Source organism: Pleurodeles waltl, chromosome 1_1 (assembly GCF_031143425.1).
Source record: "Pleurodeles waltl isolate 20211129_DDA chromosome 1_1, aPleWal1.hap1.20221129, whole genome shotgun sequence".
NCBI classification, from domain to species: Eukaryota; Metazoa; Chordata; class Amphibia; order Caudata; family Salamandridae; genus Pleurodeles; species Pleurodeles waltl.
In genome coordinates this window covers 395,060,372-395,075,747 of record NC_090436.1, presented here as the reverse complement: position 1 = coordinate 395,075,747, position 15,376 = coordinate 395,060,372, and the positions used below count along the sequence as shown (strand labels likewise).

Sequence of the window (15,376 nt, the reverse complement as noted above, 5' to 3'; positions counted from 1 at the left end):
TGAAACCTCCAAACCGCGCAGATGAGCTGCAACCACTGCCATCAATTTAGTGAACACCCGAGGGGTGCAGGTAAGGTTGAAGGGGAGCACGGTAAATTGAAAGTGCTTGTGACCTACCACGAATCGTAGGTAACGTCTATGGGCAGGCAGGATGGGAATATGGAAATAAGCATCTGCAAGTCCAACGCTACCATTCAGTCTCCTGAGTCCAAGGCAGAGAGGACCTGAGGCAGGGTGAGAATTTTGAATTTCTCCTTCTTCAAGAGATTAAGGTCCTGAAGGTCTAAGATAGACCGTAAGCCCTTGTCTTTTTGGGCACCAGAAGGTAGCGGGAATAACAACCACGACCTACTTCTGGCACAGGGACCTTCTCAATGTCTCACACTTCTCCACCAGGAAGTTGTGGCTCTCTTGGACAAGGGAAATGATCCTCCGGAATACGTCTGACTGATGGAGGCATGGCTGGTGGTGCAGATTCGAAGGGGAGGGAGTAGCCCCTTCGAACGATCTTCAAAACCCACCTGTTCGTACTGATGGATTCCCAATGAAGCCTCTGATCCACAATGGATATACATTTACAAACATCCAAACCATCTTGAATCTTCTAATTAATTTCCACTTCTTAAAATGTACTCATCTGCACAAATAGTATTTTATTTAAATATGACAAGGCTCTACATGATGTTCACACCTCTGTATCTTAAAATGTTCTGCCCTGACCAGGTCTCCACTCTATGTAGCCTTTCCTGACCTAGCATGTTCTGTTACACTTACCTTCAATATCTTCTCCATTCTTTACTACCTACTACCTACTTTTCGATAAACAATATATGCCCATGTATCATGGAACCACTAACTCCACAGTTGTAGAACAAAAGATGAAGCTAACACTCTCACATGTGTGCTACCAATGTGTTTTATTGGATACGTATAACCCCTTCATGTAATTTGTATATTCTTATTCTTTGTATACCTGTTGTTAAAACCAATAAAGAAATGTGAAATTAAAAGAAAAAAACACTGCCTTTGCTTACACAGCACTGGAAAGTTCATTTGCTCAGGAAGAGTTGGTTAAAAAAAAATGTAACATTCCAAGATATCTATATGCATCCAAATAAAAATATAGAAATCATGGGCAAAAATGCAATCACCATTCATTATATATTAAAGGGCAAGTAACTGTTCGAATTGTATTGAATTTCAAACAAGTTCTACTCTAGAATCATGAAGACCGTAATTGTTTGAAGTACTTTAATTAACTTATTATATTATTGGCCATATGAGTTTTTATATTCACGTTTATTCATTATGAAGTGACACAAGAATCAGTGCACATGATTTAAACAAGTGCGAAGAAGGAAAAAATATAAAACTCTTCACGTTCACAAACAATATTTTATTCTATACAATAGATAAACTCAGGCTTCAAAACCTCTTGAAGGGGATAAAGGTTTTGCTAACTGTGGACATTATATCAACTCTCCATATGACCTCCATGCATGTTTTAAATATTTGCAAACTGCATACAAAACATATGGAGAAGGAAGTTTCTATAGTCCACTATTCCTGCCATCAAGAAAATGGGTTCAATGTTAATCTCTTGCAAAAACCTAAATAAACTGGGAAAAATAGGAACACATCAGAAACAGATTTGCTCGTAATCTCACAAAGCAATCATAAATCAGTGTTGATGTACCCTAAATTATAGTAACATTGGCTACAGATAGCTTCATGTAGCAGAATCTCAGAACTCAGCGTTATCTCTTATTTATATATCCAGTGGGCGAATAACTAAAATGCCCAATCACTTTTCAATAAAAGATATTGGTCAGATAGCAATTTTATTTTATGGGATCTCAGCAGCTGGCTCCTTAACCACCAGCGACGTTGGTCCTTTAAGATGAAGTTCACATTAATACACAAAGCTAAACGATCTGACCAGAGATTATGCACATGTTAAACATGGCACTTGTGAAACACAGCGAAGGTGAATAAGTTAGTTACCTTCGGTAACGTTCTTAAGGTGGCTACTCCCCTTTAGACTAGACCCCATCGCTACACTGACTCCATAAATGTTTACAGCAGTGCTCTTGCGCTCTGCTAGGTGGCACTGTGTGGTTCTGATTGTAATTATATAGTATCTACTACCCCTAATGAGGCATTCAAGTGCTTTGTAGTGAGTAGCCTACTACTCCAAAACCTAAGGTTAGCTATAAGTAGGAACATCAGTAATATGTGCTTTATGTTCCATGTAGGATATGTTGTGTTAAGTTTATGCATACAAGATTTCATGTATTTATCATAGTATTCTAGATAAATTAATTAAACTGGATTAATAAAGAGAAGATATGAGAGGTTAATGGGGGTGGTCGATATGTGAGCCTGTTAGCTGGTTGAGTAGGGAGACAGAGGAGATTTTGAGAAGCAGGTTTGGGAGTCCATTGCAATCTGAAAGGTTTGGGATGAGTCAAACTAAAGGGAAAGGGAGCATAAAAAATGTTTTTTTTCCATAACATAACAAAAAATATATACATGCATATAGGTAAACACCGTACATAGCCATATCTCGATGCTAGGCATAAACAAACATACATACATACATACACATATCTCTCTCTCTCTTTCTCTCTCTATATATATTTATACATACATACATATATATAAATACATATATACATATATATATATCCCCCAAATGCACATACATGTACTATTATTTACATGGCCTGCATACACATGTATGTAGTGCATAAATGCATAAATATACAAAGACTGTTATATAAATTATTTTTTGGATGCAACTCTTTTTGGTTTTTTTATCGGGTGTAAGATATGGGTGCTTCTGCAGTGCTTGTGCTCAAGTACCCACACACTGCTCAGGCACTGGCAGCTATCAGTTGGTCTTGGATTACTGATTAGCTTTATAAAAATGAATACATCAATTAATAAAATGCAAAGTAGCAAGGCTACACGCACATAGTAAAACAACATTTTTTTTTACTCTATTCTCCTTATTTCATTGCCAGCGGTATCTATGCTGGTTTCATTTCACCCCAGAAGTGATGGAGGTGAGCCACAAATAAGCACAACTCCAGCTCCAATGTCAGTTTCTTCACTAACTCTTTCCATGCCCTCAGATGCAGAGCACAACACAATTAGAGATACTATTGTGCAGATCTCTAATTTGGAACCGTTGTAAATGGTAAAAATAAACCACTCCAACGAAAATGTCGGAGGGCAGTGAGGAATTTGTAGTTAGAGTGCCCCTCAAAACATAAGTAACTTGTTCTTCTGACAGATACTTCTAACAGCAGATTCTCCCACCTTTAAAACAGATACCTAAGCAGCACCACCCCCATGTGGAGAGTTTGTAAAGTAGGCTGAAAGTAGGGGAAAAGTAGTATCCCCAACCTCCGAAAATGGATGGGACCACCATCCCAAAGCCCAAATGGGAGCATGGCAAACTGAAAATGCTCCTGGCTGACCCTGAATTGCAGGTAACATCTCCGTGACCACAAGATTTCCACATGAAAGTATGCGTCCTCTTGCCAAAAGCAGACTGTCTGTGCCACAGCTGGGCTCAGCGATAACCTTGCTGGCTGTTTTTCTACAGGAAGTAATACAAATAACTTGCTTTGTGAGGCATGCCTTGGATTGTGCGTTGAAGAAAATCACCTGCAATCGTAAGGGAGTCAACGTATGGAGGAATATTTTAAAAAACACAGTGTCATCACGAGGTACAGTCAATATGGAACATGTAGGTTAGATAGGTACATTTCCAGACTAAAATTGGAACCAGGTTACGATAAGAAGATGGAATTGATTGGAATGTGGCTATGAAATCTGACAATATCAGACATATTTTTCCTGTACTGTATTTGTGGAGAAAGTATACTGCTTGTTGATAAACACCCTCAGAAAATTCAACGTTCAAACAAAACACGATAGCCAAGGCTATAATTATTCTAATTTATGTGAAGTTAAAGATTTTCCAAGAAAAATAAAGCTGCACTAATATTTGAACTACTTTCTTCGGACTTATTTTCTTTTGGGTGCACCTCTATCTTTGTAAATTTAGAATTAGAAAAAATATATATAAGCAGAGCTGTAAGGATGACTTCCTTGGTTTACTTTAAGAGTGAGTCGACCTTCAGTGAATACTACACACATCTTTTACACTGGAATCTCACTTAGAGGTGGGCCTTGATTTACTTGTATGTGAGTCGACCTGGAGTGAATGCTCTACAAATCTTTTACACTGGAATCCTACTTAGTGGAGGGCACAGATTTACTTGTACACAAATATTTAATGAGTCCGATTCAAACATCCTTAAATACTGATTTACTTTGGCAGGTGCAGGGATAAACTTGACCATTGTCTATGCATGCAGACTAAGGGCCTCATTACAAATGTGGCTGTCCGAGGACTGCCACACTCACGGTCGGAGCGCCCGACAGTCCGGGTGGTCCAGCCACCCAATTACAATCTTGGTGGGCGTACCCGCCTGGGGACTGCTGTCGTCGTAGGGAACATGGTTCCAGACAGCATGATGGCAGTCATAGTTGTACTCAGCCAGGTGGAGCTGAACTCAGCGCCGCCTGGCTGGTTACAACTCCCCTCACCGCCACCACTTCCATGGGAAGATCACCAACATGGAAAGGCTGGCAGTGAGGGTGTGCTGATTTACTTGAGCAGGTGCAGGGATAAACATGACCATTGTCTATGGAGACCAAGGGCCTCATTAAGAGTGTGGTGGTCTGTAGACTGCCACACTCATGTTGACGGTGGGCACGCCGCACTCCGGCCACATAATTACAACCCTGGTGGGTATCCCCCCCAGGAACATGGTTCCGACGGCATGATGACGGTCAGAGTTGTACTCAGCCAGGGAGGTGCAAAACTTGGTGCCGCATGGCTGATTACAACTCCTCTCACCGGCAGCCTTTCCATGGCAGTTTCGCCGACATGGGAAGGCTGGCAGTGAGGTTGTGCTTTGCAGACAATGCACATTCCGAGGGTGCTGGTCGGCCCCCTCTGTGTTACGAGATAGCACTTGGCTCCTTTAAAGAAGACAAGAGCTCTCTCACACCACTGTTCCTGACGGTCTGATGGCAGGAACACTCTATTGCAATGCCACCTGTCAGACTCGCAGGAACATTGTAATAGGGCAGGAGGGGACACCACTGACATGGCAATGTTTGGAGGTCCCACATTGGGACCGCCAAACTCTGAATGAGGCCGTCAGTCAGCTGGTGAACAAAGCAATGGCACACATTACGATATGGCAACCCTCTGCTTTCTTTGCAAGCGATATCAATTTAGTTTATTTAGGAAGCATAAGAACGGCACTTGTGTAGTGGCTTTGACTGTGTATTCATCTGGGAGTCTAACACTAAATTCCTCGCACTAATAAAGATATTTACAGAAAGGCATCAAATCCTCTCTGAGCACATACTATGAAGTGTAGGGAACAGAACTCTTATGGCAATAGCGATTAACTACAACATTTACTTTCAGTAGAAGATGGCCCATCACAACTTAAAGTACTTTGGATCTCAATTAATTCATTTAATTACGGTGGTAATAATAATAGTGTTTTATGAACTGTATCACATATGATTGGTTTTATTCCTGCATCTTCTACATTTTTTTTTATGTGGTTAACTTTGGTTCGTGCTAGTGCTTTTGTTCATATTGGTTGCTCAAGTCATAATTAGTACATAAATTGGAAGTCTTCAATTCAACATTATAGAATGAAATGTTAAGCCAGAAATAAGGCGATTGTCAGCACTAAATTCACATTAGAGCCTTCAATTGTGCTCAGATGCTATTTTGTTTTTGTGATTCAACTGACAGAGTACCCTTCAACTACCACCTGGTGAAACTGCATTACCATTTTTATGTTGCTGTATAACGCAAACATTTCTATGGAAGCTAAAGTGAAAAGCGCTTCCTTTTTGACCATTCCCTCTACATTTGCTGGACAGATATCTACACAACTTTACATTCTGGAGCTATTAGAAAAAGGAGACCTTTTCTATGTAAAAGAAATGCAAAGCGGAACTTAAACAACACATGCACAACTTAAATCATACTTAAAGTAAAGATTTGGTTACAAATGAGAAAAATAAAACACTGAAATTTAACAGTCATGGGCATTATTCGCACACAAAATGGAAAGCTTCCGATTTCATCACTGATTTAACAATTTCAGTTTCAAATGTCATAATTGACCTTAAGAGAGATATACCGCCAAATGACCATTATCATTCAGAGCTCTATAAATATAGTATTCCTTATTGGTTAGAGTACGTTATTTAATAACCTTGTGCTTTTGGGTGTTGTTACTTACCGCTATAAATATTGTGAGGTTTTAAGCATTACATATGGTGTCACAGTTATGGATTGTATGGCACTTTTGAAAGTTGTGGATTGATGTGCTAACCATAAATGCCGATTTTTAGTAGTTTTACAGTTTTAATTCATAACTATAACTGTGCTAATGTGTAATAACCAATTGTAACCGTAACTTTACTTCAACTGTAATTTTTTCAGTGTATTTCTGTTTTTTTATGATATACTACATCAAACTTCCATAGAAATATTTATTTTCCTTCTGTGCCATATGCATTGCGGGTTGCCACAGGCTGCCAATAGCTTCCTCGAGCCTTCAGCCATGAGCAATGGGAGTTGACCACAGAACTCAGCCTAAGGACAGGATATAAGGCCAAACCATCACAGGAGCAAATTTCTGCTGTGTAGAAATAATTGGCTGCAGGGTTTGGCTTTGCACAACCTACCTCGGTTTGCTAACTCTTAAATGATTTATGGGACCTTACTGTACCCTCTCCCCATCTACAACCTTCTTCCCCTCCCCAGCAGGGTCTACAAACGTTGACCAAGCCTGTGCATCCAAGAGGGTGGACCAATAAAGAGCCACGAGCCTCCACGTTTGGGGTCTTTGGACCCAGGAGAAGGGTAAGAAAACCTCAGGGTCTTACTCCGAAGTTCAGAAACCCTGGCCCAAATTCTGCAAGAACTATTTAGTCGTATTTCTATGAACATATTATTAGATGTAGTAGTCGGGGGTCCTCTCTATGGCACTTGGCTGCCACATGAGCTTCTCCACTGCAGGAGAACTCGTTGACTACAGTGTTGTCTCTGCAATATTCAGGAGTCATCAAAAAACAAAACAAGTCAGTCACATTTCTATGAACAAATTGCCAGACGGAGTGAAGGGTACTACTCTCTCAGCAAACATGAGAGTTCCTTTACCACAAGAAGTCTTGCTGCTACACTGCAGCATTTCTGTAAAATTTTGGGATCCTTTCAGTGGACTTGGTGAGTTTCAGACTGAATTTGGTTGGCTACATTAATCCAGATAATGGGACTCAGGCTGACTAGGATGAACCCAGTTGTTTTATTACTAGTGCTGATTTAAGAACTTTAAGAACTTTCTCCACAGTATTGTTATTAAAATTCAGCCGCTGGTCTCTAACGTCATGGCCTTTTTCTCACAAACTACAACACTGGTCCCATGAGTGACCGCATATTGGCGCACATTTTAAGATACTGCTGTAAGCAGTCATATGTTGTTTTGAATTACTATGTAAAACCTCTGGCGTTTCTCATGTATAAAATAATTAGTAACATATTACTAGAACACTAATGCGTGCAAGATTACATAATGAGACAAAGGAGTAAAGAAATTGTATAAAAACAGTTGGATACACATATTTTATATAACTGGATGAAGAGAGTTAAAGGGTTTGTTTTAACCCTCCTTGAGTACTTTTTCAGTTGTTGATATTTAATTTTTTTAGGTGAATTGGTAGGAGGCCCAAGTTGAATTTGAATTGCTTTAGTGTAATTTGTGTCATTTTGAGAATTTTGTGTCATGCCATTTACAAGAAATCCCTAAAATTACACCTTTATGCCGGCTGCGTAATTATGCACAGTATGCTGTAAAAAATGTATTGCAAGAGTGCTGCAAAAACGTGAACAACCAGAACAGGAGCGAATGTCTGATGCAATTGTGTTTTTCAAGTTTTTTTTTTCTTTAGAGTGAAATGCGTCCTCACATCAAAAATTGACGCAGGGACGCATTACACGATAAAATATATTTCTAAATGACAGATTTGCATTTCACGTCATTTTGTGTAAACTTTTCAAAATTTTACATAATTATGCAAATGTAAGGTATGCATATTTTGCACACCTCTAGTTGTGAGTATACGGTACAAGTAGATTAGGTTTATATTTGTAGTAAAGTTTGGTGATTTATTTCAGTGTTTTGCAATGTTTTTAAACGTTGCAAAAATCTGTGATTATTGATGTTTACTCTTTGTTTTGTAAAAAAGCATAGGGGAGGTGTTTTTCCACTGCTTATAAAGAATTGTGCTTTTGTTGTTTTCCTTCCCTCATGCACTCCAGTTGTTAATTCTTCCTTCCTACTTTCTTGGTCCTAACTCTCTTTGTACCTTTTCTTTTGGTCGGCTAAGGCTTGGTTCCAGTGGCGCAGTGTGCACAGGACCCAGGTCTGGGAATGTGTGTCCCACTTGCCAGTACCAGACTGATGAGCCTTAAGAAGGGTGAAACTGGTCTTGGGTTCCTTGTGCACTGGTTCAGGCAGTACCTGGCCTGGCAGTTTGGTTTGAACTGTTCCCATTGGAGCAGGGTCACGACTCATTTGCATATGGCTGGGTCCAAACTGAGATGGGATGGAGTGCAAAATAACAATGTCCTGGGATGTGGCCTGAGTAATTACCAGGGGCTCAGATTTATTCAAGCATTTCAACCATCCACCACTTGTCCCCTAAGTGAGACAGGCATGCCCAGACATGTGTCCTGTGCACACTGTGTTTGGAACCAAACTACCCTCCGACACTTACGCTGTAATAAGGGTGAAACTGGTCATGGCTTGCTTGTGTTCCAGTTTAGGGAGGACTTGGGTGAGAATAATTCAAGCATTCCATCCATCACGTTTTTACTTTACCAGTTTATCCACACAACACATTTGCCATTCTGTTTAAAATACCTATTTTTATACTACTGATACTAATATTAACACTAGCCTGTCAAACAAACAAACCGGAGAAATTGTATCCTTGACAATTTAGCAGCCCCATTGTCTGACAATTTAGAAGCTAATTTTGAAAATGAGTACCCAGAGCAGATGGCTGATGTTTTTAATAAGAATATAAACAATCTGCTTGCTGGACAACACCACCCCTGTAACAATAAATACATTAAAAAAATAAAACACACTGTTTCCAAAACAGTTGGCCAAGGCTAAATTATTAATGTGTCCATCAGAACATAACTGGAGAAAAGACTATAACACCAAATTCAAACTTTATAAAGAGGTAATTAAACTAGCCAGACAACTATTTTTCAAAAAGAATGGCAAATTCACAAAATCTAACTAAAGAGCTATTGAGAATTGTTCATAAATTATAACATCGCTAGGGATTATTTTCTGACCTGATTCCACTGCAAGATTTACATGATAAACTATCCTCTTTCTCTAAGGGCAAAATTAGCAGGATTCAGAATGAAATCCAGAAAGGCACAATTGATAAGTCATCTGTCCGTAGCTTGGAATCCCTATGGTTTTGTTATCAACGAAACACAATCCGTTCTCATTCCAACCCATTCTCTCCAATTTTGGGGTTTTGTAGTAGATTCTGTCAAAGCCACTCAGTCTCCCGACCCGCAAACTGTCCAAGATCCTACACAAACTCAGACGGACTCTGAGCAAAAGCACAACTTCACTTCGCAATCTGGCTTGTATTGTAGGCCTGCTTTCCTCGTCCATCAAGGCGATTTTTCCAGGCCCCTTTCACTAACGGGCCCTTCAGCGGCTAAAGATTTCCCATCTGCAGAAGGGCCTCACTTATTCTCAAGTGGTTTCGGACGAGGCCAAGTAGGAAATCCAATGGTGGATTACTCACATGGAGGCGTGGAATGCTCGCGCCATTTTCGGTTCTCAACAGGATTTGGTTACCGAATCTGATGCCAGCACCTCTGGATGGGGACCGTGCTGTGGGGAATTTCCCACAGGCGGAGTGTGGTCTTCAGACGAACGCTCCCTTCACATCAATCGCCTGGAACTCCTGGTGGGTTTTGTTGCGGTGCGGTGCTGGACGAAAGGCAAACCAAAACGCTGCGTCTTACTGAAAATGGACAATGTGGCAGTCATACGTCACATCAATCATCTGGGGGGCACCCACTCACGGGCTCTGTCTGATCTGGCGAGATCCTTCTGGGAGTACTGTGTCATCCGGTGGAGGCCGAACACCTTCCAGGAGTCTCCAATCAGGTAGCAGAATGGCACTACCATCATTGGCACGACACAAGCCTATAGGAATTGCATGTATGAGTGTTCCAAGCGATCCACGCCAGATGGGGGGTCCCTTCTCTGTGGATCTTTTTGCGTCTCGTCTGTATCACCAATTCGAAAGGTATTGCAGTTGGAGACAGGATCCGTGGGCAGTAGCCACGGATGCGATCCTCCAGGATTGGTCCCAAGAGCAGGGTTACACTTTTCTCCCCTTCGCAATGATAATGAGGGTATTATCCGAACTCCGGAGACAGCAGGCAGATCTGACACTGGTCACGCTGACGTGGAAATCTCAAGCCTGGTTTCCAGTTCTGATGGAACTTTCTTGGGATTTTCCAATCTGTCTATCTCTGCTTCCAGATCTCATCCTCAGTCCGTCGGGTCTTCCCCGAGATGGGTGGTTTCAGCTTGATGTCTTGGAGGATTACCGGAAACGTTGGAAAACCTGGGGCTTTCGCCATCGGCTGCCGCTCTTCTCGCTAGAGCCTGGTCGGAAATTCCTGACAAGAACTACAAGCCTGCATGGAAACGTTGGTTGGGTTGGTGTCTTCAATGACGCTTGGATCCCATGGGGGCAGGCGTTGTCCATAAAATTTATTTTCTGGCATCCCTTGCTTCGGAGGGGATGGCTTATAGATTGATAAACACCTTCCGTTCTGCCATTTTGGCGGATCACAGCCCGATTGAAGGTTCTCCTGCAGGACAACACCCTATGGTCTGGAAACTTTTGAGGGGCATTACGTTAGCCCTGCCCCAACAGCCTCGGTACTCCTCCCTCTGGGATCTTAACAGGGTTCTGGCACTCTTCCGGGACTGGCCATCCAATAAATACCTTTCCAGGAAACAACTCTCGGCCAAACTGGCGACTCTTCCTTGCCTTCTATCCTGTGGTAGGGTCTCGGATGTCAGAGCATTAAACTTAACAGGTAGAGTGTTTATTCCGGGTGGGGTCACATTTCATATTCATAGACGTCCTAAATCTAACTCTTTTGTGATCTCTTATCCACGATTTCCCCAATCTCCTCAATTATGTGTAGTCAAAGGGATTAAGGCTTATGAAGCCATGACTAATGACCTCAGGCCACACGGAAAAAATCAACTTCTCATTGCTTTAACTAAGCCCCATAAAGCAGTGGTGTCTCCTACGATCGCTAGGCGGGTTAGATGGGCAATGAGTGAAGCAGGGATAGATGTATCTATTTTTGGGGCTCACTCTGCAAGAGGTGCAATGGCATCTAAGGCTTGGACCTTAGGGGTGCGTTTGGAGGATATCTTTAGGGCAGCTGACTGGTCCTCGGATTCCACCTTCAAGAGCTTCTATTTTAGACCGATTCAAACAGTGGCCTTGCTAGTGGTCGATAAGCTTTAAACTAACCTAATCCTTGCCTCTGGTCCGGATATAGAAAGAAAATTTTCCTAGCTATCGTAACAGAAAGTTTCAATTCAATTATGGACAGGGAGGCGAGGATTAGTCCCTTCCTTTCCTCTTGTTTCAAGGACCCGCCCTATTTCAGGTGGATAAACTGTCTTGTAAGTTCTATATCCACAACATTTGATGAACTTGAAAGTTGTTGTTATATTTATGCGGATGAATGCTTGATTCTAAATCAGTTATGTTGAGATTTTACAGTTTGACTTTCTTTATTTCAGACAATATGTCAGTAAGGTTTAATATTGACCATTCGATTCTTTTCAGGTACGGAAGCTTCTAAACAGGAGTAACACAATTTGACCTTGATGGTGGTCGCAGGAAGAAAGAGGAAAAGATGACGTGGAGTTGGGCTCGTCAGACGTTGGGCGACTGGTTCAAAAGGAAGTCCTTTGTTGATGTAGTTTTCTTACTTTTCTGATGTCTACTGAGAAAAGTAGTTGGACGTTTGATTTTTTGTTAATGCAGCTGTTGGAAAATAAAGTGAAGAAAGTACAGCCTAATCCTCACGCCTCTGTGTCCTTAATAGAATTGAAACTTTCTGTAATGATAGCTATGAAATTTTTCATTCTCCCAACACCTCTTGCTATTTAATTCAGAGTTAAATAATATTAATGAAGCAGAATGGAGTCTTGTTACAACAGGTCACCATCATGGGAATCTTCATTAAATTCATAAACAACTTGCACTTCCATTCTGCATCTGTTCATGGAGCTTCACTTTATCACAATTGCTTCATCCTTAACAATTTTCTCCGCCTTATTCTTGCCACTAGAAATCTGATTTGTTCCACCAATACATCTTAGAAAAGTGACCCAACTTTTCACACACTGTTCTATTTTTTCTAAGGTGTACAGCCCTTTAAGACTCAGTAGGGATAGTTACTTACTATATCTACAATACTCTACAGCCTTTCATTTCTGTCTTAGTATTACTTCCGAGACTCAACATCTACATTTTTTCTGCTTCTCATTTTGTTGCCAGTGCTTCCTCAATCTTTGCCCCTACCCTTTGACAGAACACTATCCATAATGCTAAGCTTTTGGAAATGGTTATTTAGAGAAACTACCCGTCAAAGATTTACTAAAGCGCTTCCATCTATCAGACTTGGCTTACTAAGGCAACCAACCCCAGAGGTATATACAGGTGTGGGGACTGTAACTCATTATGCAATATAAACTAAAAATGTACCTCAACGACGAGGTCCAAAATAGCCATAATGGGTCTGAGGTTGCCTAGCGGTGTGGGCTGGACTATCCCTTTAGGGGCATGGCCAAACTGATTTGCTTATAACTGGTTACTTTCTAAAATGGCACAGACAAGTAAAAAACGACAGGGAGAAAGTGACCAGTGCAATAATGTTGCAAAGTCTTGATTCAAGATTTTCATTTATCATTTTTTGACTACTTAATAAAAACAGATTTTCTCACGATTTGCCACTACATATATATTTCCTAATGCAATGTAAACGTGAGCGGCCTTTTAAAACGTGCACTTATCTACTAGACTATCATTACCCAAATAAATGCTGGATGTTTCCAATGTTACACATTTTCCACTAAAATTGCAAGTGGTTGGTAAACCCAGCTTTCTCGACAGAGCTTGCTAAGAAAGCCTACTTAAAATAAACAATTTCCCCTGCTGTCATGAAGTAGCTTCATCCAAAATGGGATCAGCTGGTTATATAAATATCGCCTGCATCTTTGGGTAATAAAGAAATGCTGGGCTTTGAAAACATCACCGAGATAATTACTGCATGAAAAAAGTTATTGAGTTATTGATCCCACTACGTGTGCACTGCAGGAGTCTCTGCCTGAGAGAGAAAGGTAACACCAAATGAAAAGCCAAGACCAGCAGGTTCATCTCTGATGCTCATCATGCATAAAAAGTTATTACTTATCTTTGCACTTCATTTTAGGAGACGGATTATTCTCACCAGGAACTTTGAGTGGAATTGCTAAACGGGCTCCCCATGGAAAGGGAGCAACAGCCCAGTTTCAAAAATCCTCCCTAACGTAGGGACACATTTGTTTTGTGGAACACTTTAGGTCTCCAAAGGGAGAAAAGAGTTTTTTTTTTTTCAGCGATAAACTGATAACGTGAGGCCATTTCTGTGGAAATATAATCGATAAATATAAGGCATGCTCTAAAAAGCACGGCAAACAATGAAAATAGTCTGTAACAGTAAACTCCCATCCCAAGTGCTACACAAAAATCTATACCTTACACGCTGCTATACATAAAATAGCGATGCGGTTGGCAGCGAATATTTCAAATTAGTTAGCACAGTATTAGCTACAGTTAACCTCCTGCAGGTTGACAAACAGGGAATTTTCTTTTCAGCTTCAGAAGTGGAGTCGCTTCACGTTTTTAATAATTCTGCACGTACACTGAAATTTTGATCAATTCCGCTCTTAGAGAAGGCAGCACCCGTGAATCCTCACTGACCGCCTCCTTAACTGAGAACAGCATGACGTCGGCAGCAGGGACAGCTTCCTCTTCATCCTCAGATCGTATGATGATGAGGTGAAACCGATCTGGTACAAATATGAATTACAGTTCCGGGGGGTACGCCGCGCCCTGGGCTTCAGATACTTGCACAGAGCCTAGTACAGAACATGTCAACAAGGAGGAAAGAAAAACGGGCTGAACCAGAGAAAGTGAGCTCCAGTACCTACATGAATGCTCTCCACGGAGGAGGCATCTGGGCTACAACGGCAGTAAATACCCGTTATTATTTTTTTACCCCCAGGCACAAAATATTGACCAAATGGACGTACAAGAATCGGCGACGTCACAATAATTTACTACTTTCTTTATCTTCACAGAGGGATGTAGGAGAACAGCACTTGAAATCCTGACATTTGAAATGTCAATGGGATTACCAAAGTCATTATCAAATTTGGCTTTCACTAAACAGTCACAGCTTCCACAGAAAGTGCAAGAGCAAGTAACTACCGAAGGCAAAAAAAAAAAAAACATTCTACTAGCGCTCTACCAAATATATTACAGAAGATTCTCAATGAATATTCAGATTTCATAGCTTAACATGGAGGAGCCACTTCATCTCTTTATACCCCCCATTCCTATTCATGGTGCAGATGCACACGTGCACTCAAAAATGAATAACACGAGGTCTTAATAATTACTTTTGACAAGGTCTATATTTATGGCTGGTTTGGCAGAACGTGGAAAGAACCACATATCAAATCTCAACAAAAACATCTAAAAACTGTGAAAACAGAAGCATATTTTCAGTGGCTAGTTATGTCACAGAACAATTATTGCTATTTCCGGACCGTATTGCCAACTCGTCTTTTTTGTGCAGTTATTATCAGCATCAACTAATAAGGCTAGTTGGCAAAGCCAATAGGTATGGTCTTAAACTCGAATGACAGTTACTTTAAAAAAAAAAAATCACAAGCTTACATCACACAAATAAAAATATAACGAAGACTACATGAGACTGTCTAAACGTGGCACATTGTTAACAAAGACTAACATTCATGGCAAGCGCAAACAAAAAAAATATTGCATTGCACATAATTTTAATAGACCAGCATGAGTGCTTACCAGCATGGAAGGTGTACTAAAAACATGTAAA

At 40.8% G+C, this 15,376-nt stretch overlaps 1 protein-coding gene across 1 annotated transcript in view; it reads right to left on the bottom strand.

Moving 5' to 3' along the window:
* The window catches only part of TBCA (tubulin folding cofactor A), a 381,863-nt gene that overhangs the window by 94,567 nt on the left and 271,920 nt on the right, over nt 1–15,376 (bottom strand). The gene's annotated exons all lie outside the window — the stretch shown is intronic.